At 39.9% G+C, this 27,957-nt stretch overlaps 1 long non-coding RNA gene and 1 other non-coding gene across 2 annotated transcripts; one reads left to right on the top strand and one right to left on the bottom strand.

Moving 5' to 3' along the window:
• The first annotated feature begins 819 nt into the window (after positions 1-819).
• Positions 820-27,767, top strand: LOC143665372 (uncharacterized). Its single transcript, XR_013166920.1, has 3 exons — positions 820-998; positions 25,810-26,341; positions 27,230-27,767. It is a non-coding gene; the product is annotated as an uncharacterized LOC143665372 (long non-coding RNA).
• Positions 3,033-3,104, bottom strand: TRNAG-UCC (transfer RNA glycine (anticodon UCC)). Its single transcript has one exon. It is a non-coding gene; the product is annotated as a tRNA-Gly (tRNA).
• Positions 27,768-27,957: the final 190 nt, after the last annotated feature.

Below are 27,957 nucleotides of genomic sequence, written 5' to 3'. Positions count from 1 at the left end.
TATGGTGCCACCACTGGTCCTCTCACCACCCTTCTCCACATGGATTTCTCCAGCTTTTTCTGTTTTTAGCAGATACTGAAGATCAGCTCACTGGGCACCCCCACCAAACTTCTAATATGTCTTTGTTAAAGAGATCTTAAATGTACAAAGTACATTACATTTTCTCAAACTACAGCCCCATACATGACCTAGTTCCACTAAGAAGATGCTACTGCACAAAACGTAAAATGCAGATGTAAAACAGTAGGTCAGAGGTGGAAGGGCACACACAGAGAAATGTGTACCTGCGATGATGGGTTCTGCATGTCTATTCCCATCTTAGGTGCCAAACAGTGGGTGGAAATGACAATTGAGTTTCTGCCAGAACAGACTGATGTTGGGCATTTTTCTAACTGTATTTTCATAGCTGTGAATGTAGTTTTGGTTCCAGCCCTCTTGGAATTCTTTAAGCAACTAATACTCTATAGTAAATTCATTTCTGCTTTTCTACCAAGACTAGATTCTGTAGTCTGCAACTAAGGATCTTGGCTTATATAATTACTTGTACCAGAGATATTTGCAGGGACACACCCTTGAGAAAATGGGTTTCTAGTATTGATTATCTAAGTCTGTTTGGTTTAAAACCAGATGGGATGCTGTTAGCATTAGATTATGGGGAATTGATAATTCATGTCATTCAGTAATGAAGCAGATTATCAATGTGGTTGGCTTGATTGAAGTGACTATTGCTGATATGAATGGCTACTGTGATTGGCTAGAAATATAGAAAGGGTCTATGCATATTTTTTTTCCTCTTTTTAACATGGGCAGGTACCAGGAATTGAACCCAGGTCTCCGGCATGGCAAGCAAGAACTCTGCCACTGAGCCACCATTGCGTGCCCTCTACATATAATTTTTTATTAAAATCGGGACACCGAGAGTGAAAGCCCAAGCCTACCGACATAAACAGATGATGCCAGGCTGTACAGTCACCCTAGGTTTGGATGATGTCCTGTGGGTAAGCTGCCTCATTCTAACCCTATTGGAGGGCTTTCAGAAAGAAAATAATAGTTGAAGTTCTTGAATTCAAAGCTCAAGACAAGGTCAAAGATCTTGGGAGATTTTTTTATGACTTCCCTAAAAGCATCTTTTACGTTTTGCCAAAAGGCTGACATAGTTGAAAATCAGGATCAGATTTGATCTGCAAGTTGCTAAACTGCATTGAAAGTGGAATTCAAAGCTTTGCCATGCCTCTTAGGTGAACATTAAACATTGACTAGGAAAGAGAAGACTCTTGAGAGTGGGACTAGTGATATGTGGGAGGATTTAGATAACTACAAGAATATTGACACACTTCCCCCAAACTTCATTGTTTTTTTTGCGTGCAAAGGAAGCCCTTGTGTGCTGAAGCTATTCCTGCCTTGCGCGAATGCCCTGTAGTGACCTCACCAAAGACAGTTATCTTGCCAGGGGTGCCAATTTTCCCACTGCCTCTAGGTAATTAGAGTCACATTCTAGCATATCCCAGGGAACCAACTGCAAAGTTAAATCTGTGAGAACATGAGATGAATTTCAAAAGAACTGCAAGGGTTTGCTGATTTAAAAAAGACTTTGGGAAGTACATATGGGAATGGATACTGGAGGTGCTAGACTAGGAAGCAAGGTGCATAATTTTAGACTGGGCTGAATTTTTGTCAAGGGTTCTCTTATCAGAGATTTTGGATTAAATGTGCTAGTTTTTTCTTCTCTTTTTGAATACAATTTTATTGAGTATATTCACACACCATGCAAACCATTCAAACTACACAATCACTGGCTCACAGTATCATCACATTGCAGAGTCTCGTTTACCACGCAAGTAACATAGTCACACTTTCCAGGTGTCAGAATGTGGATGTCACTGAGGGAGGACACAATATGGTTCACAATATCATCGTATAGTTGTATATTCTTCACCATAATCAATTTTAGAACATTTACATCATTCCAGAAAAAGAAATAAAAAGAAGAAAAATCTCATATGTCCCATACCACCAACCCCTCTCTCTCCTTCACCCGCGGTATTCCAATTACCCAATTTTTACTCTTTATCTCTGCCTATTATTTATTATCCTTATTTATTTATTTATTTACTCATCTGTTCATACTCTGGGTAAAAGGGGCACCAGACACAAGGTTTTCACAATCACACAGTGGCATTGTAAAAGCTATATAGGTATACAGTCTTCTTTAAGAATCAAGGCTACTGGAGCACAGCACTACAGTTTCAGGTACATCTTGCTAGCCACTCCAATATACCACAAACTAAAAAGGGATATCTGTATAATGCGTAAGAATTACCTACAGGATAACGTCTCAACTCTGTTTGAAATCTCTCAGCCACTGAGACTTTATTTTGTTTCATTTCTCTCTCCCCACTTTTGGTCAAGACGGCTTTCTCATTCCCCTAATGCTGGGTCCTGACTTATCCTCAGAAGTCAGGTCCCGTGTTGCCAGTAAGACTTATATTGCTGGGAGTCATGTCTGAGATATGGGAGAGGGCAGCGAGTTCAACTGCCAAGCTGGCTTAGAGGGAGAGGTCACTTCTGAGCAACAAAAGAGGTTCTCTGGGGGTGACTCTTACATTTGTCTTTTTGTTTCCAACATTTTACTTAACATATTATCCTTAAGGTTCATTCACCTAGTGAATGTCTCACAGCTTCATTCCTTCTTGTAGCTGCTTAGTAGTCCATTGTATGTAAATACCCCATTCCTCAGTTGTTGATCCTTAGGCCACCTCCATCCATTGTGAATTACAAACACTGCCACAGTGTGCAAATGTCCATTTATACCCCCACGCTCAGTTCCTCCAGGTATATAGCTAGCAACAGAGCTGCAAGATCATATGGCAGCCCCACTCCTAACCTCCTGTGGAACCACCACACTGCCCTTCAGAGGGGCTGCACCTCTCAGCTTCCCTACCAACAGTGAATAGATACATCTCTTTCTCGACATTTTCTCTAGCACTTATTTCTCTCTGCTTACTTTTTTGGGGGGGTGGGGTGGGGTGGGATGCATGGTCCAGGAATTGAACCTGGGTCTCCCGCATGGAAGGCAGGCATTCTAACCACTGAACTACCCATGCACCCTAAAGCTAAATGTTCTTTTTTTTTAACATGGGCAGGCACTGGTAATCGAACCCGGGTTTCCAGCATGGCAGGCAAGAACTCTGCCTGCTGAGTCACCATGGCCTGCCCCTCTCTGCTTACTTTTAAACAATTTTACTCACACATCATACAATCCAACCTAAGTAAATAGACATGCCTTTCCCACTACAATCTATATGAAGATATTTCCTTTTCTTTCACAAAGAATCCATACACTGCTTTGGCATAATGCCTTTGTAATCTTCCGTGAAAGAATATTACAATATTACTGTTGACTATAGACCCTAGCTTGCATTGATTGTACCTTTTCCTGTATATCATCTATTTTCAAACCCTTGCAATGTTGGCATTCATTTATTCTCCCTCATGCAAAAACGTTTTTGTACTGTATCTTTAATCATCATTATTGTCCACTCTAGGTATTTGCGGTAGTTAGATTCAGTTGTCAGCTTGGCCAGGTGAAGGCACCTAGTTCTGTTGCTGTGGACATGAGCCAATGGTACGTGAATCTCATCTATTGCTAATGACATCTGCAGTTGGCTAGGAGGCATGAATGACATTTGACTTAATTGGCTGGTGCTTAAATGAGAGAGCTCAAAGTAGCACAGCCCAAGCAGCTCAGCATACCTCATCTCAGCACTTGCAGCTCAGCCCAGGCCTTTGGAGATGCAGAAAGAATCACCCCGGGGAAAGTTGTTGGAACCCAGAGGCCTGGAGAGAAGGCCAACATAGACCATCCTGTGCCTTCCCACATAAGAAAGAACTTCAGTTGAAAGTTAGCTGTCTTTCCTCTGAAGAACTAACAAAATAAATCCCCTTTTATTAAAAGCCAATCCATCTCTGGTGTGTTGCATTCTGGCAGCTAGCAAACTACAACAGTATTCCTAACTTATACTGTCTCAGTCTTTATCCTCTATCTTTCCTTCTGGTTTCATACATGCCCCCAGCCCTTCTTCCTCACCCATACTCACATTCGGCTTCAGGCAGTGTATTTTTATTATTGTGCTAACATAAAGTAGTATTGTGCTTTCCATTTCTGAATTTTTACAGTCAGTCCTGTGCACAGTCTATATTCTTTCAGCACCAAATGCCCAAATTCTACCCTCTTTCTATTTCCTAATAACCTGTGTTCTTAACTTCAACCCTCGAAGTTCACCCATTAATATTGGTTCATATTAGTGAGATCATACAGTATTTGTCCTTTTGTTTCCAGTTAATCCCACTCAGCATAATGTCCTCAGGTGAAGTTTATCCATATTGTTACATGCTTCATGACTTAATTCTGTCTCACATCTGTGTAGTATTCCATTGTATGTATATACCACAGTTTGTTTAACTACTCATATTGCTGATGGATATTTGGGCTGTTTCCATCTTTTGGCAATCGTAAATAATGCTGCTATAAACATTGGTATGCAAATGTCCATTTATGTCCTTACCTTCAGTTTCTCTGAATATATACCTAGTTATGGTATTGCTGGTTCATATGGCAATTCTATACTTAGCTTCTTGAGGAACCACCAAACTGTCTTCCAGAGCAGTTATGCCATTTTATATTCCCACCAACAGTGGAAAGTGTGCACGCCTTTCTCCTCATTCTCTCCAACACTAGTTTTTTTTTTTTTATAATGGCCATTCTAGTGGATGTGAAATGATATCTCATTGTGGTTTTACATTCTAGTGGGTGTGAGATAATATCTCTTTGTGGTTTTGATTTGCATTTCCCTAATAGCCAGTGAAGTTGAGCATCTTTTCATGCACCATTTAGCTATTTGTATTTCCTCTTCTGAAAAGTGTCTGTTCATGTTTTCTGCTCATTTTTTAATTGGGCTTTTGTTGTTGTTGAATTGAAGAATCTCTTTATATATTCTGGATATTAAATGCTTATCTGATATGTGGTTTCCAAGTATTGTCTCCCATTGTGTATGCTGCTTTTTTACTTACCTGACAAAGTTATTTGATGCCCCAAAGTGTTTACTTTTGAGGAGATCCCATTTATCTATTTCTTTTATCAATGCTTGTGTTTTGGGTATAAGGTCTAGGAAACCACCTCCTATTACAAGATTTATAAGTTATTTCTTCTAACAGTTTGATGGTCTTAACTCTAATGTTTAGGTCTTTGATCCATTTTGAGTTAATTTTTGAATAAGGTATGAGATAGGGGTACTGTTTAATTCCTTTGCATATGAATATACAGTTCTCCAAATGCCATTTATTGTAAAGGCTGCTTTCTCCCAGGTGGGTTGGCTTGATCTTCTAATCAAAGATCAGTTGTCCATAGATGAGAGGGTTTATTTCTGAACACTCAATTTGATAATTACATGGAATCTTGAATAGGGCATGGATCGTGTTGGTTTGTATAGGTTAATTTGATGTCCTGATAATCCCAGAGTAATTTGGGCAGAGAATAAAAAAATATTTGCAAATTTCCCTTGAGGGGGCTGGGAAGAAAGGAAGAAATATCCAACTTCCCCATCTGGGGAATTCCTGATATTCTCACAAGCAGTGGGGACAGTCAAATCAATAGGCTGAGCCCTCAATCTTGCAGCTTGCCCCTATGAAGCTTATTCCCACAAAGGAGAAGCTAAGCCTACTAGTAATTATGCCTAAGAGTCACCCCCAGAAAACCTGTTTTGTTGCTCAGATGTGACTTCTCTCTCTAAGCTAACTTGGCAGGTGAACTCACTTCCTCCCCTCTACCTGGGGTGTAAATCTCCCTGGCAATGTGGGACCTGACTCCTGGGGATGAACCAGAACCTGTCATCATGGGAATGAGAAAGTCTTCTTACTCAAAAGGGGGAAGAGATAAATGAGACAAAATAAAGTCTTAGTGGCTGAGAGATTTCAGAGTTGAGAGATTATCCTTGGAGGTTATACTTTTCGCATTATATAGATATCCCTTTTTAGTTTATGATGTATTGGAGTGGCTAGAGGGAAGCCTTGATTCTTGAAGACTGTATACGTGTATATAGCTTTTACAGTGCCACTGTGTGATTGTGAAAACCCTGTGTCTGATGCTCCTTTTATCCAGGGTATGAACAGATGAGTAAAATAAATAAATAAATAATATGGGGAGATAAATGGTAAAAGTTGGGTAGATTGAAATACCGTGAGGTCAATGAGAGAGAGGGGTCAGGGGTATGGGATGTAAGAGTTCTTTATTTTTATTTTTATTTCTATTTCTGTAGTGATACAGATTTTCTAAAGGTGATCATAGTGAGAAATACACAACTATGGATGATATTATGAGGCACTGATTGTATAATATGGTTGGACTGTATGTGTGTGGATATTTCTCAATAAAAAGGAACCTATGCCATTCTGGTGGATAATAACCTGGCAGTTATGTGATTATTGCTCTGTGATTGTGTGTGCTGTGGGTACACAGCCTAGAGGTACCTGTCTCCCTGAGAGATCTGGAATAAGATGACCAAGTAAATGATATTTGACCCTCGATTAAGAGTTGACCAGGTAGGTAGTTAGAGAAAGGCAAATCTGGCACAAGAAAACACGTATACAAAGGCTGGACTCTATCATGTGTGGAGAAATCTGAATAGATCTATGTGGACAGGAACAAAGAATATAAAAAAGGAATGAAGTTGGACATAAAGATAGATGCTATCTGTCTTTTGAAGTTCAAAGACTTCAAAACTTGACTTTAGGTGATGGTAGGCTGTTGAAGTATTTTAAGAGGATTACACAATATGTAATTGTCACTAGAAAAGAGACTGAAATGCCAATTAGATTATTGCAATAGTTTAGGTAAACAATAATGGGACCTGAACTAAGAGGATGGGGTGGAGGAAAGGAGCTAGAAGAGGTGGCTTCAGTAAGACTTGGTAACCAGTTGGCAAGTCACAACTGAATGTAAGTGTCTAATTTGGGCTTCTGAGGAGATGGTGGCATCAGGCTCTGAAATCAGGGATTAATCATGTGAGGGTGGTTGTAGGAAATGTGACAAAAATTCTAAAACTAAAATAGCATTTTGTTTTGTGTAGTAGAGATCTAAATTGGTAGTTTAATATATGGACCTAGAGTAAAATAGAGTGATTTGAACTAGACATAGAAATTTAGGAATATAGAAGATGTGTCAATGTCCTACCCATAATGCTCTGTCCTTATCATTTCAGTACATGTTGGCCTATCTCCCAAAAAACATGCCCTCAGAGGCACTCTGCCTGTGTCCATGCAGGTAGAATTGGAAGTGCTGAGGAATTAATGACCAGGAGTTGCCCTCAACCAGTGACTGTTAGAACTTCTGTATAAATGCCCAGCTCCTTTGGTTTTCCACTCTGGGTAGTGTGTTTTATACACTATTTCCAGAAGCTCCCCAGCAGAACTAAGTTGTCTTGCCCACTCCCATTATCTTGCTGGGCAATGTTCACTTTATTGATTTCCTTTTCTTCCCTGTCTCACTCCCCTGCTCCCTTCATGGTATTTCCTGGTGTGGCCTCCACAATAAACTACTTTCATTCAAATTCTTGTCTCAGGGTCTGCTTTTCAGGAAACTCAAACTGAGACAAGCAGTAATGAGCATATGGGGGAAGTCAAGGCCAAGGTGGTAGTTGAGGTGGAGGAATAAATAAGGTCAGCAAGAAGAGAGTAGGCTGACCATAGAACCCTGAGCAGCACCATCATTGATGGAGGAGGAGAAGAAGGAGAAATCTGTAAAGGAGCTAGAAAAGGAGAAACCAGGAAGGAGGCAAATCAAGACAGAATAGTGTAAAAAATACTTTCAAGATAAGGGAGCAGGCAACCTTATCAAATGCTGGGTAGAAATCAATTAAGAAAAGAACTAAGAAGTGTCTATTCCTTGGATATGGCTAGTTGCTTGTCATTGATGAACATCATACTCATGGAAAAGAAGGAGTAGAGAGTGCTCAAGGTATTTATTCCCCCAATTTTCTCCTAAAGGTAATACTTGGATGGGTTGTATCTTTTCTCAAGTTCACTATTCCTCTCAGGATGACTTCTTCTACATAACTCTCTCTTTCTGGGTTTCGGTAACTTCTTTTTCTTGTCCATTGGCACTCAGACATAGTCACAGTTCCATTGTCACTAGCCTGAGGTTATTACACTAACTCTTGTGTTTCTATTCTATCCAATTGAGACAAGGAGAAATGGTCCCTTTGAATATAAACCTTCCTTAAATTGGGATACAGACTTTTACAGAGACTTTAAAAAATTAAAACAATGTTTAACTGTTTTCTTTCAGAAAAAATTTAAGACAGTCATTTCAGTAAGATGGAAGAAGGTTGAGCGTGTTATGGGGTAAACCAAGGGGTTTGAGGGTTTTTGGTTTTGGTTTTGTTTGCCTGCTGTGACGTTATTCATACTGGTATTCACATGTGTAATGCACTCCTATAGAAATCCTCAGAGGCTGGTACCTTCATACCCCAGTTTTCAGGGCTCTGCAGCTACATAGTCTTAATATCTGGCTACACATTGTCCATGGTTTAACTGAGATAGGTTGTGGGATACAGACAATTCCCAGAGGGTAAACTGGGACTTTCTAAGTAAAAAACAAAAGCATATCTGAATTAGAGAGTGGTATTTGACACTGCCACCCTTGCATACTCTCTAATTTATGTAATCAGTATGTAAAATCATTATCAAGAAGCTGCATGGGCACCTTACCAAGTTGATTTGTCTCTGCAGCTGAGAACCCTTGCATTGGGAGGAAGGAATTAGGGAAAAGGGAAAGATGAAAAAGTATGGACTAGAGGTGCATGGGTGGTTAGAATGCCCGCCTTCCATGCAGGACACGTGTGCTCGATTTCCAGATCATGCACCCCACCCCCCCAAAAAAAGTACATATGGACTGGTTTGAAATGATGTATGTACCCTAGAAAAGCCATTTTTAATCCTAATTCCAATTTGTAAAGGCAGCCGTTTTTTCTAATCCCTATTCAGTATTGCATGTTTGAAACTGTAATTAGATCATGTCCCTGGAGATGTGATTTTATCAATAGTGGCTGTTAAACTGGTTTAGGTGGAGGCGTATCTCCACCCATTTGGGTGGGTCTTGAGTAGTTTACTGGAATCCTATAAAAGAGGAAACATTTTGGAGAATGCGAGAGATTCAGAGAGAGCAGAGAATGCTACAGCACCACGAAGCAGAGAGTCCATCTGCCAGCGACCTTTGGAGATGAAGAAGGAAAATGCCTCCCAGGGAGCTTCATGATACAGGGAGCCAGGAGAGAAAGCTAGCAGATGACGCTGTGTTCACCACGTGCCTTTCCAGATGAGGAAGAGACCCTGACCGTATTTTGCCAGGCGCCTTCTCACTTGCAAGAGAAACCCCGAACTTCATCGACCTTCCCGAACCAAGATATCTTTCCCTGGATGCCTTAGATTGGACATTTCTATAGACTTGTTTTAATTGAGACATTTTCTCAGCCTTAGAACTTTAAACTAGCAACTTATTAAATTCCCCTTTTTAAAAGCCATTCCATTTCTGGTATATTGTATTCCGGCAGCTAGCAAACTAGAACAACATACTAGATGAAATGTCCAGAAAAGACAAATCTATAGAGACCAGGTTGGGGACAGGGATTGATAGTTAATGAATAAGAAGAATTTTATTGGGATTATGAAAATGTTCTAAAACTGATTTAGGGTGATGGTTGCACAACTAAAAAATCATCTAATTGTATAACTGAAATAGGTGAATTATATATATATATATATATATACATTTTGCCTCCATAAAGTTCGATTAAAATATATATATATATACTAGAGAGGGGATAAAATGGGTGGAACAAGGTCCTCAGAGAAACTGTAGTGTTACAGGATTCTCTTCTGGAGGAGGGAAGATGCCACCTTCTGAGCAGCTGTCCTTCTGTGTCTCGCTGCTTGTGCCATGAGCCCTCACACCTCAAGGGTTGAAAGATAATTAATGAAATGAATAAAACCAGCTTCACAATGTGACTGAGACAACCTGCCTTTATTTCAGATTTCTCTTTACATCGTAGGACTTGCAATGTTTGCTACATGATGCTTTTAGCTCCTGAGAGCAACAATATTTTTTGTGGACCAAATGCTAAGCACTAAACCTTTAACTCCAAATAAATGGAATTTAAAATGTCATTTGAATTTTCTGATTTTGTTACTAAGGAAAAAATAGGGCAAATGTAGGTGATCAAATTTAATAGGCAACATATAGCATTCAGATGTTGGCCACTCTTGGATGTCCCCAAATCCTCCAGCCTTCTAGAGTCAACCTTTTCATTTTCTCCCCTAATAAAAATGGTTTGAGTCCCCTTAATATGAGAAATAAGTCTGCTCCCCAAGATTTCTGAGAGTTCAGCAGGGGGTAGTTTGGTAGTATCAAGGATAGTGACTTACATTTTTATTTCTTTTAGTTATGATCTGCTGCCTCTGTTGATGCTCAGTCTCTTCCCTAATCATTCTCTGGAGGGGTCTCTCTCTAATCGCTCTCTGTTCCTGGAGCTGCTGCCTGATGCCCATGAAGTAGCACAGAGACTTTACTGCCAGTTGGGGTGTAACAGGATGATCACAGCGTAGGGCAGAAATAATTTCAAATTCTTTCTTCATGGAAGTTTAATGCTCACTACCTGTGGCAGAGTATTTCTCACTAGCCATGTTCCTCTTTTGGTCCTGAACTTTTCACCATCTTGGAGACCTCCCCTTTTCTTCCTCCCCAAATCTCTGTGCATCTCCCCAGTCCCAGGACCTACAAAACCTTCTCTTCCCAGCCCATGTGAAAGACTCCACATTTCTCTTCCTTAATTTGGAGCAATTTAATTTTTATTTTTTGGAGCTCTCTTATCTAGGTTAGACTTGAAAGCTTCACCTTTCATGGACAACCTGCCGAGTATGGTGTTAATCCTGAAGAAAAGAATGGTTCTTAATCAAAAGAATTCTTTCTATTTGAGCTATTCAGTTCAAACTGCAGCCAGGTTTAAAATGACAGCTATTGGTTTGTGTGTCCATCTCTACCTATCTGTTGGCCTAGCTATCATCATCTATCTACAAATCTGTTATTTCTCTTATATATTTATATGTAATCATCATCATCATCATCATCATCATCATCACCTTTCTATCCTGTTACATATGTAGGACAAATGTGGTTTTTTTAATGTTAGAAAATATTTTTAAAATCATATTAATTTAGGCCATGGAAGATGCATATTAGCTCTTCAATGAAAAACTTATCATGGAAAAGCTTGGAAACCTAAAAAAAAGTTTTCTCCTTCCCAGATCACTTGTCTGTAGAATGCAAACTTATTAGCTTTTGGTTTAGGAGCTAAGTTTTAATTCCAAATATATTTCAGTGATAAAGTGTCCCCCCAAATTCAAGCGCCATCACTTGCTTGCATTTGTGGTAGACTTCTCAGTAAGGTTAAGAGGATTGGTGAGCAAATTGCATCCAGAGCCACATGGCCAATTACAGCAGAGCAAGCTGTCAGTGAAATTTAAGGTGTGTGCAGCAGTTTGAGAGAGCAATCCTAGGTCATTTTCCTGCAGTTATAAAAGACAAACATTTTTCCTCCTCCTCGCTTCGCTGACTCGTCTGAGGGCTAAAATGTTCTCTCCTCAGGTACCTGGGTTATTGTTTTTCCTCCACCACCACAAAATTGATGGGCCCCCATCTAGTCACTATGACTTCATCTTTCATCCAATTACTCCTATGTCCAGAATAAATTAAAAACAGGGAGATAGATGAATGGAAAGAAAAATTAATCTGAGGAAGAAATCCTGAAGGAAAGTTTCCTACATAATGACCTCTTCACAATGGGAGATGATAATACTGAAAGGGAATAGCTAAGTCTGTATGGTATCATGGAGGTGGTACTTAGGTTCCCGGTCAACTTGGCCAGGTGATGGTGCCCACTTGTTCTGTTGCTGTGGACTTAAATCATCAGCATGTGAAATTCATCTATGGCTGATTTCATTTGTGGTCAGCTAAAGGGAGTGCCCTCCACAATGAGTGAGGTTTAATTTAATCAGCTGGAGGCTTAAAAGAGAATGGTTAGAGGAGAGCTCAGCAGCTCAGGATACCTCATCTCAGCACTCCCAGCTCAGCATAGAAGTTTGGGGATGCAGAAAGGACTCACTCCAGTAAAGGCCATTGGTACCCAGAAGCTGGGAGAGAAGGCCAGCACATGTCACCATGTGCCTTCCCATATGACAGAGAACCTCAGGTGAAAGCTAGCTGCCTTTCCTCTGAAGAACTATAAATGTTAAACCAAATAAATCCTCTCATTAAAAGCTAATCTATCTCTGGTGTGCTGCATTCTGGCAGCTTCAGAAAACTGAAACAGATTTGGTACCAGAAAAATGGGGTGCTGCTAAAGTTTGTAAATACCAAATATGTTGGAATGGTTTTTTTAAAAAATTTTAATGGATAAGGGGAAGATTTTGGAAGAATTATGAGGAGCTTGATAGAGAAGGCCTGGAGTGCTTTGAAGAGACTATTGGTGTAAACAGAATCACTGCCAGTCTGGACAGAAAGGGACAGAAAAGAGACAAATTGGAGTTTACAGAGACAGAGATCCATGGAAGCTAAGGTCTGAAGTCAAGAAGCCTCGCGTCAGGAGAGTGGACCCACCCATATATGTGGAGAGGGTGACTTTTCCCCAGGAGCAGAGGGTGGACCTTCTGCTTCATTGCTCAGGAAGTTTTCCCACCCCACGCATTGGAGAGGGTGGGACACATAAACCTGGGCCCTTGGAAGGTGTGGACTGCCACTTTCTAAAGCACCCAAAACAAATTACTTTCAGACTTTGAAATCCAGTGGCATTTTCCCTGAACGTTTTCAGGACTGTTTGGGTCTGGTGACCACTGTGTCCCATTCGATTTCTTCCTATGGTAATGACAACATGTGTTCTATAGCCATACCTCCTTTGTATCTTGGCAGTAGGTAACTTGTTCTGAGTTTCACAAGTCCAGAGCCAGAAGAGAATTTTTGCCTTAGAACAGATCATGCCTGTAGCAGATTTTGTTGAAATTTTGTACTGGTTTTAACTTTGTATTGTATTTGTATTGTCACTGAAATGATTTAAGGCTTTTGTGATATTATGATGAAATGAATGTATTTTGTATATGGAAAGATTTACTGCATTCATTATATGTGGAACCAATGGTAGTTGCCAAGCTGACAAAGGGTGAACATGTGGTAGTTAGCTTCAGGTGTCAACTTGGCAGGTGATGATGCCCATAGTTCTGTTTCTGTGGACTTAAATCATCAGTATGTGAAATTCATCTTTGGCTGATTACATTTGTGGTCAGCTAAAGGGAGTGCCTTCCATAATGAATGAGGGTTAATTTAATCAGCTGGAAGCTTAAATGAGAGAAGTCAGATGAGAACTCAGCAGCTTGCCATACCTCATCTCAGCACTTGCAGTTCAGCCCAGATTCCTGGAGATGCAGAAAGGAATTGTCCCATAGAAGGCCAGTGGGACCCAGAAGCCAGGAGAGAAGGCCAGCAGCTGTCACCGTGTGCCTTCCTATGGAACAGAGAAACTGAGGTGAAAGCTAGCTGCCTTTCCTCCAAAGAACTATACATTTTTAATGAAATAAATCCCCTTATTAAAAGCTGATCCAGGGGTGCAAGGGTAGTTCAGTGGTAGAATTCTCATCTGCCATGCGGAGACCTGGGTTCAATTCCCAGCCCATGCACTTCCCAAAAGAAAACAAAGAAACCAACAAAAACGAACAAAATTCAACAAATGGTGCTGCGATGATGGGCTACTCACGTGAAAAAAGAATGAAATGTGACCCTGCCATACAGCACACACACACACCACACACAAATACCGATTCATCTCTGGTGTATTGCTGTCTGGCAGCTTTAGCAGACTAAAGTAATGGGGTTATAATAGTGAATTAAAAATTTACACTTGACTTTATTTAGATGCTTCTTTAAATATAACTAAGAATCTTTTGACTGGTTTTTAGTGTTAAGTAATTATTTTGTAAACACTTAGAAGCTGATTTCCTCATTCCTGTTATACTTGCATACCCAAGGTGTACTGGCTTACTGGTTTCAAGCTTTCACCTATAGATTTTTAGTCCCATTTCTTCCTTTCACTCCTCCTTCTCTCTAGTTGTCTCCTATAGTGGCTCCTGTCATTTCCCCAGTAGACATTTCAGTTCCCTTGCAGACTTGGCTGTGAGTTTGGCATTGCTGTCATGAAGGCACTCCTGAAGTTGGATTCCTGATCTACCTTTGGGGGTTGTCACCACTTCAGTGACATTGCTATTTCTGCTTCCTCACAGTGATCCCGTGTTTCTCTTCGGCTTGTTATCACATTGTCATCATGTCTTATTTGTATTGAGATGGGTAACAGCACTTTCTGAGGGAGGACAATATGTGTCACTCCATACCTTTCCCTCCTAAAAACATCTGTCTCTGCCAATAGTCAAGGATCCTTTTTTGGACTGAAGTGAGCTATTTAATTGCTCTTCTACTTCAGGGTGAGGTGTCTTTTCACACTACACATTCCTCCACGAGATGAGGGAGCAGCATATGTCCCACCTCTTTGTCTGACAGCCTGAGTCCCGTGAGGCTCAGCAGTACTGTCTGGCTGGGTATTTTCTCCCGAGCCCTGTTGGGGCTGTAAACAAAGGAGACCTCTGGAAATGGCTCTTGGGTACCCTGACTTGTTTGAATTCTGGTTCTGGGGGCAAAGATCCTTAACCCATAACAGAAGAAGGACTGGACAATGACAGTGATGTTTTAACTGCATTTTTTCAGAAAACAAGAGTTCCAAGGAAATATCATAATAAATTCAGTATCTAAAATGTGAGATATGGGGGTGAGTGAGTGAGACTCCTGGATTAATGCATCAATCAGAATAACTCCTCTCTTAACTGTTTTATGTATTAGATTCCTGCTTACTATTTCATTTGAATAAAGGGTTCCACTGCTAACTAAAGTTTGAAAACTATTGGATCCCATGATCTCTGCCAGCTTCATGACCCTATGATTAAATGATCTTTTGTGGGAACTAGAATAGTACATCATTTCTTTAGCTCATGGGGAACAACAAAAAAAAATCCTTAAACCGAATTATAACTGCTCAGTAATTATTTTAAAATTCTATTTTTTCTTGGGATTCTTTAAATACTTTTGGATTTGCTTTATTTGCAATTTTTAGCTCTCAAATTTTTTTCTCCCAATGTTAAGCCTATAACTTGAACTAAAATACTTTGTGGCTTGAGTACATGAGGGATTTAGGGGAAAAGACAAGATCATTTTCAGTAGAGGCAATGCTGAATTTGTACTTAGGGGACTAGTCATTTGTCTCTGTGTGACTGTTCCAGTTTGCTAGTTGCCAGAATGCAATATACCAGAAACAGAATGACTTTTAAAAAAGGGGAATTTAATAAGTTGCAAGTTTACAGTTCTAAGGCTGAGAAAATGTCCCAATTAAAACAAGTTCATAGAAATGTCCAGTTTAAGCCAGTTTAAGGCATCTGAGGAAAGATACCTTGGTTCAAGAAGGCTGACGACGTTCTTTTCTGTATCAACTGGAAGGGCACATGGCGAACATGGCGGTGTCTGGTGGTTTCCTAGTGGCTCTACCAAAAAAGGACTCTCCCCAAAATGTTTCTGCTTTTAAAGGATTCCGGTAAGCAACTCTAACTTCAGTGGGTGGAGACACACCTCCATGGAAATCATCATCAAAAGTTACCACCCACAATTGGGTGGGTCACATTTTCATGGAAACAATCAAAATGCTCCCACCCAGAAATATTGAATGAGGATTAAAGGGCATGGCTTTTCTGGGGTCCACCAGATTTGGACCGGCACAGTGACCATTGTCAAATCTTTAATCTGTTTGGGTATAGTGCTCTAGTTTGCTAGCTGCCAGAATGCAACACACCAGAGATGGACTGGCTTTTAGTAAAAGGGGATTTATTTAGTTAAAAATGTGTAGCTCTTCAGAGGAAAGGCAGCTAACTTTCAACTGAGGTTCTTTCTTATGTGGGAAGATACAGGGCAATATCTGCTGGTTTTCTTTTCCAGGCCTCTGGGTTCTAACAACTTTCCCCAGGGAGATTCCTTCCTGCATCTCCAAAGGTCTGGGCTGATCTCCAAGTTCTGAGATGAGGTATGCTGAGCTGCTTGGGCTGTGCTACATTGAGGTCTGTCATTTAAGCACCAGCCAATTAACTCAAACATCATTAATTGCAGTAGGCACTCCTCCTAGCCACTGCAGATGTATTCAGCAACACATGAGGTTTACATGCCAATGGCTCATGTGCATAGCAATAGAACTAGGTACGTTCACCTGGCCAAGTTGACACCTGAACCTAACTACCATATATAGTTTGTTTACCTGTTACACAAGGTCTATCATCTCTAAGAGTCCTTCCAGCTGGAATGAGCTCTATACTTCTGCCTTCAGGTTGGGGTGAGAAAAGTAGTTAGTCTCTGGGGTGAAAGCACCTATCATGATGGGTGTGCTGGTTTGAATCTGATACATACCCCAGGAAAGCCTTTGTTCTTTTCTCTTTTTTTTATGGGCAGGCATAGGGCATCGAACCAAGGTCTGTGGCATGGCAGGCAAGAACTCTGCCGCTGAGCCACCATTGCACCACCCACCTTTGTTCTTTTAATCCATCTGTGGGTGCAGACCTGTTGTGGGTGGGACCTTTTGCTTAGATTGTTGCCATGGAGATGTGACCCAGACCATTCAAGGTGGGTCTTAATTCCCTTGCTGGAATTATCCTTTAAGAGAGGAAAAAAGACAGAGGCATTTTGGAGAGCGTTTAGAGACAGAAATGCCCTGGGAGAAAGAAGCTGGGACCCACAGAAGCCCAGAAACATTTTGAAGGAAAGACTACCAGAGTTGCCATGTACCTTCCCATGTAGCAGAGGAACCCTAGATGACGAATCCTTTCCTCCGAGAATGTATTTTCCTCTTGATGCCTTAATTTAGACATTTTCATGGCCTTAGAACTGTAAATTTGTAACCTAGTAAACTCCCATTGAAAAAGCCACCCAATTTCTGGTATATTGCATTCTGGCAGCTTTAGCAAACTGAAACAATGGGTGATGGACATTTTATCATTGTCAAGTTCTTGATTTTGTTCTATTGCTAGCCAGGACTCAGCAATGGGAAAACAGGTCCTTTGTGGTGCCAAAGAGAATTAATGCATTCCTTATCCATAACTTCACAGGATTCAACTTTTGATCTGTGCTAGTGTTAATTATATTGAAAAAGGATATATAATTCCTAGACTCACGTGTGTGTTGAATATGGATCCTGTGATAAGCTGGAAAATGACCTCCCAAAGATGTTCATGACCTAATTCCTGGAATCTATGTATATGATACCGTACATTGTAAAAGGACTTTTCAAGATATGGTTAAGGATCTAGAAATTAGGATCTTATCTTGAATTATCCAGATGGACTCAATGTAATAGCAAGGATCCACATATAATCCATATCTTATATAGTTATAATATAAATATTATGAGAATTTTTATAGGAATTGGGCTCCTGTGACTGTGGGGATGGGCAAGTCCAAAACAGATCACAAGCTGGGAACTCTGATGAAGGCTTTGAATGAATTCCCTGGATGAAGCTGGCTGGTGGAAAGAGCGATGGAAGTTTTCCTTCTGACTTTGTGATCATAAGTTCTCCCTTTAAGGCCTTCAACTGATTGGATGAGATTTCTATCATTATTGAAGACAAACTCCTCAGTTGATTGTAGATGTAATTAGCAACAGATGCAATCAACTCACTGATTATTTAAATCCATGAAATATCATCCAGGAACAGTCATGCTGGTGCTTGCTTGATCAAACTCCTGGACACCATAACCTGGCTGAGTTGATATATGAATTTAACTGTCATACTCACCATACATTCCTCTTCCCCTCCCCAGTCTACATCCTTCACCACAAGGCTGACTCCAGACAAACTTATGAAGGATGCGAAGTGGGGCCTCACTGCAAGATCATTCCTTCTACCCCTTCTTCCATGCCCTCTATCCTTATGCAAACACCTGGTTACATGAGCTCCTTCTTGCCTCCTCCACCTGACCTATCAGATTTTCTCATCAAAATTTACTTTTTGATTATTTTTTCTCAGGATCTGAACTCTCCAGAGGAAAAATGAGAAATTGTTATTGAGTCACTGAGTTATATTTTCAAATGTATTTGAAACACATTTATGTTTTCATCGTGATTTTTTTTACTATGTCTTAGCCACAAAAGGGATTACTCTAATGGTGGAAATTTCAAGTGTTATTCCAAGCTAATGCTAGGAATCTTGGAGGCTCTCCAGCTATATCAGGTAAGTCCCAGCCTACTCTCTTCTCAGTGGCTTTGTTTAGCCACTACATCTTGGAGTGGTTTGTTGTGCAGCCAATACTTACTGATTTGCCATCCAAGGTTAGCTGCATCTCCAAATGAGGGGTTAGAAAAACACACCTGCCTCATAAAAGGAAATAAAGGGCAGAGAATGAACCACGTGGAAGTGGTGAGATTTAAAAGGAATATGGAGTTGGATTGCTATTATCCTTAACTGGTTCTGTAATTCCATTTCTCCTTCAACTCAACGGTTCACTTGTAACTCTTCAGGGATGTTTTGTGTATAAGAATCAGAAACCCACCAAGCTAGCTTAAGTAAGGAAAATTAGTCTTAGGGGCTATCTCAAGGATCTCCAGAGAGCCTTCTGAGGGAGGCTAGACCAGGAGACTGGAATGCAATTTGGAAACAAGGGAGGTCTTTTCATTGCCATGTTGTCTTTTCATCTCTTTCTCTTTGGTATGAAATCTCTCATCCATTCTGCTTGTTTGCTTGGCTATCATGGCCATTTCAAAATAGTAGCCTCAGCCTCAAGACTTTGTGACCTTCTAGCTCATCTTCCATAAATCCAGATTCCTAGTCAAAGAGGATCTGGTTTGTCTACAGTGAGGTGGTTGTTGGACCGGCAGAGCCAGTAAAAATACTCTTCCTCGGCATAGGGAGTCTTACACAGTCACGTCTTCTGTACAAGTGAGAGGTCTGAATTCTCTCCTTCACATCTACTGCCAAATTTCTGGAACTCCTTTTCTACCACACTATTGGTAGATTTTTACCTTTGTAGTTCAATGGAAGATTGACTTCTGTGTCCTTCACTTGAAGGAATATGAATGAGGGTGGTCAGCAAGTACTTTTCTCCTTAAACTGACAGGTTGGGCAGGGAACAAGAAATTTTCTCTCACACAGTGCCCCTTTTAATTCTTTATGGTGCTCCTGCATTCCAAGGCTCGGGCGTTACAACCTCTCCTTTACATAGAGCTAACTCCCACTGTCCATACCCCAGTCAGCATTCCTAGGTCTTTCTTCCATTTCTCTTTTGTTTTAATTTGTTTTACAGTAGTCAAAATCTGGAAGGTTGACAGTTGGGATGCCCTTCAGTAGCATTTTATAGTTATATGGCACCTTCAATGACCACCTCTGGATTTTATGGGCTAGACATTTTCAGAACCAATTTGGTTGGTGACATATGGTTACTAGCTCTTTATTTTATCATGCAAGGCAATTTGGAAGCTCTCATGTCCAATCATCACCATTTAGGGTAAGTTTGAATCATTTTGGAGGTCAAAAACAAATATTGGCAATTTCCTGTGGTTCAACTTAATATGTTAAAGCATATTTTAACTGGAGAAATACAGGAAGGACATACTTTTACAATAACGGACTGGCCCTTAAAATAGATTCATTTAACCTTATGTAAAATGCACTACATTTTTCTTAATTTTCTCACTTCATCATGGACCATGCAAACTTCACCATGGTCTGGCACTAGTTTTTGACCTATATATATATTTTTTCTTTTCTTTTTATGCTGTATGGTGGGTCACATTTCATTATTTTTCCACGTGAGTTATCCTGTTATTGCAGCATCATTTATTGAATTTGTGTTTGTTTGTTTGGTTGGTTTCTTTGTTTGTTTGGAATGTGCATGGGCTGGGAATCGAACCCAGGTCTCCTGCATGGCAGGCAGGAATTCTACCAGCAAGATACCCTCATACTCCAATCTATGTTTTTTTGAAAAACAGGTGTACTAAGAAACATCTAGGTGACTCTCTGAGGATCACTCTCATTCCTCATAACTTCTTTTCCTAGACCCTGAGGCAGGATACCAGCCTTCCTTTGGTTCAAGGTGAGCAGTCATGTTTTCCAAGGTCCTGCCAGGCTGTTGTTGGGTGAAACCCTGACTTGCACCAAACTTGTGTATTTAGGAGGCATGTCTGCAACACCCAGTTCATTGCTACATCCCCCGCCTAAAGAACACAATTACATTTACAAAAGGAGCCTCAGTAACCTTTCATGGCTCCACAGTAAAATACCCAGTGAAATACACAGTTCTGGTAAGAACCATGAGTTAAAGATGCTCCCTTTGGGTTGTGGTTTCATCTAACTTTTCTGTCATCTCAGACAACTCCTCCGTCACCGTGTAGTTCCTACCCAAGTCATCCTCATCTCTCTCAAAAGCAAGATCCAGACAGATTGTTTAACAAACTGGCTTTGGTTATTAAAAACATCTTTTTAGCTCTTGGCTCAACAAGCAGAACCACTCCTGATGAAAAGAAAGTTTCTCCCATATGGTTCTCGAAAGAAGTACAATTTTTTGAATTTACTGTACATGTGAAAATAATAAACAATTTGCATTTCTTTCTTTTTCTAGTGATTCAGACTTTAACCTGAGGGTTTTTAAAGAATGGATTTATTAATTTCTGCTTTGCACAGTTTTTTGAAATATTGGATCTCAGTGAAGGAACTAAATCTAAGCCAAGTATTTCAGTTTATCTCCTTGTGTGTGTGTGTGAATCTGTAAATGCGTCAGAAAAACGTTTGCTGTAATGTTAGAATGTGCATGTGTTGGCATTAAAAGTGTGGTTTTGTCCCTACGGGGAATCAAATACAAGCAAAATTACAGTTAATTCCTGGTATCTGTGGTAATGGGGAACAGGCTGAGTTTGTACCAATAATACTCGAAAAATTTTCTGTAGAAATTAGGTTGAACCTTGTCCTTCACTAAACCTTTTGCCAGAGATTCCACAAGTAGTCCAGTTGCTCTTTTCTCTCTTTTGCTTGACCCAGCCAGACTCTGGGGTAGGGAAATGGCCAGCAGGGAAAGAAGGATAGAATCAAGAGACTTACTTTCAAAAATATTTTCTTTTTTTTCCCGACATGTTGCTTACAGTTCTTTCATGGGAAAAAGAAACTACTCTTTGGCAAAATAGGATGACTATCTTCCTACCTCTTTAGTAAGAAGTCTCATCCTTTTCCTATGGTTTAAAAGATAATCACCCACCAAAACTAATGTTACCTCTTTTCCAGTTCAGTTTTTAGTTAGTAACTGAACAAAGAAGTAGATGGATTTTAGAGACTCTAGAAGCTTCTTTAAAGTCATCCTCTTAAAAGGGAATATTTGAAATATAGTTCATCATAGGTATGCCACCACTGAGCCATCTACCTCTAGTCAGTAACCTGCAAGAGGAAGGATTTATTTCATTTGGTCCAGGGTCTGACACTCTGAGGGTAGGAGATGATATGCAACCTCTTTGTCTCTCACAGGATATGGAGGGAGGGGCTGGACTTCATGTATTCTGAATCTGTAAAATCTCCTGAATGCAAAGAACTCACAATCCTGCAGGGACAAGAGTGCATTGCATTCATGGTGTCCAAATGTAATGCTACAATGATGTAAACCACAAATCTGCTCTGAAACTATTCCTTCTATCTGTTGAAGAGGACTTGGAAAATGTCTTTCAAAACAAAAAACAAAACCTGGAGAAATCTGTAACTCTCTGCCACTCATGACAATAATCTCGACACAACTCTGAGAAAGCTTTGGGTATATACAGCTATATGAATCGTGGTAGGCATGGGAGAAATCTTAATTAGCTACAGTGGAGAAACTCAAAGTACAAAAGTGAAATGGTGGTTTTTAATAAGGCAGGATATCATAATAAGTTCCACATGGTTCCTTTGTAGTCAGTAGGGTTTTCCCAAACAGCCACATTTCTTTGTTTGAATGTCAAAACAGAAAACCATTTAGGCTCCTGCACTGTTTCCTCAAAAAGCTTCTAGGGTTGTTGCAAGATGTGCATTGAGACAGAAAGATTCTGTCCTCTCTAATATACTCTTTGGAAGGCAGCAGATATTTGCCTCCAACCTCAGAACCAAGGATTTCTTTTTTTCTCTTGGTTTTCTGCTTTTGCTTTTGGTAATGGGAAATGTTTTCCCTTTCTATGGTTCATCTCTCAGGGTGTTCACTGCCCTGAGAGAACAAGCCCCATGAGCCTCAGGATGACATCCCTGCTCGCTGTGGGAAAGCAGACAAGGCATCACATAGAAGTTCTGATTCCCATGGAAGAGAGCCAGGCAGATCAGGGACAGGTGTCTTTACGCAAATTCTGCTGTGGAAGACGGGAAAAAAATTAGACCAAAGAAAACACAGCTGATTGCCAAAAGGGTGTTGTTTTAAGTCCTTTCCAAGAGACATCAGTCGTTCCTTGATATTTCTAATAGAAAACCTGTCAGAATGAGTACATTTATTTCCAGTTCTATCCTGCTAACAAGCTTTGCACATTAAATTATTTAATTGGTTGCAGTATTCAGGAAGGAAAATCTAGACACATCCAGTCTTTTCTTAAGAACTATTCTTCTAAATCTGCATTTGTTTTTGGGGACCAAGTTTCCTTTTTTTAAATCTTCAAAATATTTGCATTTTAAGAATATGGATCAACACACACAATCTGTTTCTCTCTCTGAGAAAACTAAGTTAATGAGTCATCGCTTTACCATCAGCTGGCACTTGTTTCAGAATAGTATGCGGCAGGCCTTGTTTCCCATCATGCACGGTGGTGGATTTCTCAGTCTGTGTGATGGGTAGTAATTGTTTTGTATCTGACTAGATTCATTTGTATTTAGAGTCAAAGATATGATGTGTCATGGTCAGGTTCATGTGTCAACTTGGCCAAACAAGTTACCTGTTTGTCTAGTTGGGCAAGTGCTGGCCTGTGGACAATGAGGACATTTCATAGAATTAGATCATGAGTACGTCAGCTGCATCCACAGCTGATTCCATTTGTAATCAGCCAAGGGGAGTGTCTTCTGCAATGAGTGATGCTTAATCTAATCACTGGAAGGCTTTTAAGGAGGATTCAGAAGAGACAGGCCCTTCCTGTTTTGTCTGGTGAGCGTCTCCTGTGGAGTTTGTACAGACCCTCCATCGGAATTGTCAGCTTCATAGCCTGCCCTGCAGATTTTGAACTCTGCGTTCCTGTGGTCACGTGAGGTACTTTTATAAATTTTATATTTGCTAGTGTTCCCTGTTGATTCTGTTTCTCTAGAGAGCCCTAACTAATACATAATGTTTATTATATAACATGTGGGTTAATAAACAAAGCTATTCTTTCCCTTCTTCTAGATCAACATATTCAGTTTTTATGTTCTTTTATCCTAGATTAGTAATATAATAAAATGTAGCCCATTTTACAACACATATAACCTAGTTGACCAGTGAATCAACTAAAACTAGGTTTCCCCACGGAAGAAAAATTATTTGTTACCTGTAACTCCCAGATTATTAGGAGGGTACTGAGGCTATTTACCAGATTGTGTGAAACAAAATCAGCTCTTAGTGTCATATGAAATATCTAGTGGAATAAGTAAATGTGTTTTTCCTTTTGAAATACCTGGACAGTTGCTGAAATCCTCCACCTTTCTCTTTAGTGAACATAGAACCCAACCTGCAATTTCAAAATGCAGACATGTATTTCACTGTGCTGATGATATAAAAACACCTTACTTCTATTTCCAATCATCCCATAACTTTTCCCCTATAGGACTTGCTTTTACAGCTAACTCAAACAAATGGTCAACATGCAAACATTGACCAACTAGCAAAGTTGGCATTAGCTTGACATTCTCTTACTAATTTCAAGGTGATATTAATTATTTAGTCAGTGATCAACAAGTGCCTGAATAGCATAGTAGCATCTAAATTATAGTGCATAAATTACATTAAATTATAGTGCATATTTTATGAATATTCACGTTTTATTAACATATCAATATATTTTTAAAAATTTTATTTTGGGTTTGTGCCTGTGAATGTATACAGATTCACATGGTCCTACTGGAGCTGGTTTCACAACCTGAATATTATTTGGAGCTTAGGAGCACCAAGAAGATGGTATTAGAAGTGTGAGAAACTAGGCAAGCGATTTAAATTATTTTATATTATTTAAAACCTGAAATGCTGTAGGACTTTAAAGAGCAAATGTGGCATGCCCATTATTATTGCTGTATAGAATCATGCTTAAAACAGATATCTGGTATTAGTGATCTTGAATTCCCACCCACTCACCTGCTCATTTATTCATTTGTTCATTTATTCAACAAACAGATACTGAGCACCTACTAGATCCCAGATGCTCTGGTAGGGATTAGAGGCATTTTGGGGAGAAAAGTGAGATGACCTGCCTTGCTCAGAGGCCAGTTGAATAGTAAATAACATTTGTTGAACACTGAATGTCCAGTTCCTATGAGATCTGACATCCCATGAATCAATGACCCATTCAGTCATATTATGTAGTCTGTAATCCTGGTGGAGGTCAGGGCGATGATGTTACAGTCTTCCTGTTCCTTGCTCATGCCCTTGAATTTGGGGAGCAGAGGGCTGAGAAGGGGAACATGGTGGGAAGTTGGTGGAAGAACAAATAGAGCCCCTGGGAAAATGCATGGTAGGAATGGGCTTATTTTTGTTGGAATGTATGGTGGTTCAAAGCTGATGTTCCAGAAAAACATGTTCTTAAATTTACTCTGTATCCTGTGTGTGAACCCATTTCAAATAGGACCTTTGGATGAGGCTACTTCAGTTAAGGTGTGCCCAGTCTCAATCAGGTTGGGTCTTAATCCTATTACTGGAGTCCCTTATGAATGAATGAAACTTAGAGAGAGAGAGAGGCAGAAGGCAAGAAACTGAACCCAGAAAAGAAAGGAGAGAACAGGAGATCTGGCCACGTGCCTTGCCACGTGACACGCTAAGGACCCCAGGATTACGGGCAGTCATCCCCAGAATGCCTCAATCTTTGGGGAGAAAGCACTGCCTTGGTAATGCCTTGATGTTGACATTTGCCTGGTCTCAAAACCATAGGCAAATAAATCACCACTGTTTAACCCAACCCATTTCACAGTATTTGCTTATGCATCCAAGGAAACTAAAATAGGTTGTGAGGGGAGCAATATGTATATGAGGGAGCAATATGTATCAGATCCTTGGTTTTCAGTTATTGGAATAAATTCAGCCTCAGCCTGGGAAAAACTGACTTCAGAAAAATCCCTCTCAGTCCTTTGGGTCCTAGGTCTTTTCATTTTTTCCTTGTCTTAAAAGAAGTATCTTCTCTGAGGCCTTTTATGCATGGAAGGAAGAGTAAAAGTGTTGCCTTGAGGTCAATAAAATGAGGAAGTAACTTTTCTGGAGATAATTCATGTGGTACCCCCTCTTGCATCTCTGGAATTTCTTGGGCTCACCACTGATGAAATGATAATAATCTTGAGCAGAGTTGTGTTTCCATGAACTACTCATTTATTACATACTGGGTATCTGCTCTTGAGGCTACAGTTTTGTTAGGGGACCAAAAAAGAGTAAAGGGTAGATTTGACTGTATTTTAATTCAGCATTTCTTTTAGGATATGGTGAAATCTGACTTATGAAGCTACTTATAGATGAACAGGACTGTCTGTTTTTTTGCTACCTGTGAGTGGAAACATGCTACAAGAAGCAAGGGCTGAGACTATCTGGATATTTACTGGATTGGGGAGAGCAAAGAAGAGGTCATGTGGTTTCGGTTTATTGAACGTCTTTGAAAATAATTTTCTGGAAAATAATATGTAACTGAAACTGGGCAAGAGGCATACTAAGAGAGCCTTCCAATGCCAAGTGAACACACGAGACAGAAAGTTCTGAAATCTAGGAGCGGATTTTTGGAAAGTATAGTTCATCTGAAGAAGAGGAAAGATTAAAACTTGGTGAACAGGACCTAAAGTTGATGCTCATGTAGATACCGATGAATGGCAAACTGTACGTATTGGGAAAATAAGTCCTTTACCCTGAAATTTGGTTCTCAAGAAGAGCAGATAGACTGAGAAGAATTTCCAGAAGTGGGGAATTTAAATGGAAAAAGTGAGAAATGTCTGAAAGAAACAAGTAGGAGAATGAAATGTGAGTATGAGAAAAGCATGAGTCATTATTTACTGATGTAAGGTAAGTGTGCTGAGAAGGAGAATGAGAAATAACTTTTAAGGTTCAGAGAAAAGTTCTTTTAGGGGAAGGTTTTTTGTTTGTTTGTTTAACCTTAATGTGGGTAGCATTGCCTGGTCTCAATAAACCCAGCATGTTGCCCTGAGTTTAGAGCCTTGCTCCTACCTATTCTGGAGCTATAGCCCGAGAGCCCCAGATTGCATGCCATGAGACTCCTTCCTTTGGGAGTATGTCACGAATATTGTGTTTGGACCACCTCATTCTCTCAGATCTGAAGACATGAAAGACCATACTGAGGCTGCCATTTCCACCAATGATGGTGAGATGCTGTAGAAGTCTAGGAAGAATTAGATGCAGGATTGAGGGCTGCCATGTGACATGCAGGCTTGGAATGAGTGTCTACAAAAGTAAAGAAATGCTTGTGATGATACCTTTACAAATTCATTTTGACAATATGTTCATGCACAATTTAGTTACTGAGCAATAAATTTTGAAAGTGTTCCATTCTTTTGGAATGACCCTACAGGTATTAAATAAATAGAGTAATGAATAAATAGAAATTAACCAATTAGAAAATAGTATTTATTATCTGATTAATATGTTACCAGAACTCTGATAGAACTGTGGGAAAAATTTTTTTAGAAGTCCCAAGGAGCTTATAATTATGTTGACATTTAAAAATGGGTGAAGTAAATTCTTAAATTTTATTTAACTTTTATATAGCAATTACTATGTCCTGGGGACTTTCTAAATGCCTTACAACTTCTAAGTGCTATACTCATCTAGATTAAATTACATCGTGATTGGAAGTACATTGATGAACTATTATAGATTCTTCTTCTTTGACAGGTGGAATACAAGAGGTTGGATATGAGCTGTGATCTTGCAAAAGCCTGGACATGGACAATGATGAACTATTTTTCATGTCCACAGCCCACCATGTTTAAAATTGTCAACAAAGCAAAGCATGCTTGCATGTTATCCAGCCTTCAGATGCAAACTGGGCCCTAACGTTGGCTTTTGCTTCCTCAAGTCTCTCACTCCAGTTCCCTGTTTCTGTGCCTCTAACTGTGACTTCTAATGCTTTGGGGCAGGCTGTGGACTGATTCCAGTATTGAATATGAGGAGTTATGGTAAGCCGTTTAGGGAGATATTTGTGGCATGTGTTGAGGATGTCCAAAGCCTTTCCTTGCATATAAAATTTCCATCTTTCATCGGTGGAAGTAGTGAGTTTAATCAAATAACGTAGCAGTGAAGGCCATGCTAACTGGAAATACCCCTCACCTTTCACAAGTAATCTCAGAGCCATGGGTGAATTAAGCTGAGGAAATGGGTTACAGGAACTTCTGTTTGTACATAAGATTGTTTAAAACATTTGAACTGAAGTTACAATCCCTATGCTTCCTTCTTCACAGAACAGACATTTTTTGTAGTGGAGGCACCAAACTGATCCCTTCCCAAATCAGTCATTCCTAGAATAGTCAACCGCCACTGCAAAATATTTCACTAGTAAACCCGGCTAAGAATAATGTCTTATTTCTAGAGCCCTGACATGAGAAACTCAATACCCTGTTGTA

The sequence above is a fragment of the Tamandua tetradactyla genome, chromosome 21 (genome assembly GCF_023851605.1).
Source record: "Tamandua tetradactyla isolate mTamTet1 chromosome 21, mTamTet1.pri, whole genome shotgun sequence".
In the NCBI taxonomy this organism is placed as follows: domain Eukaryota; kingdom Metazoa; phylum Chordata; class Mammalia; order Pilosa; family Myrmecophagidae; genus Tamandua; species Tamandua tetradactyla.
Note: the sequence above shows the minus strand (reverse complement) of the source record. Positions and strands in the feature narration are given on the sequence as shown.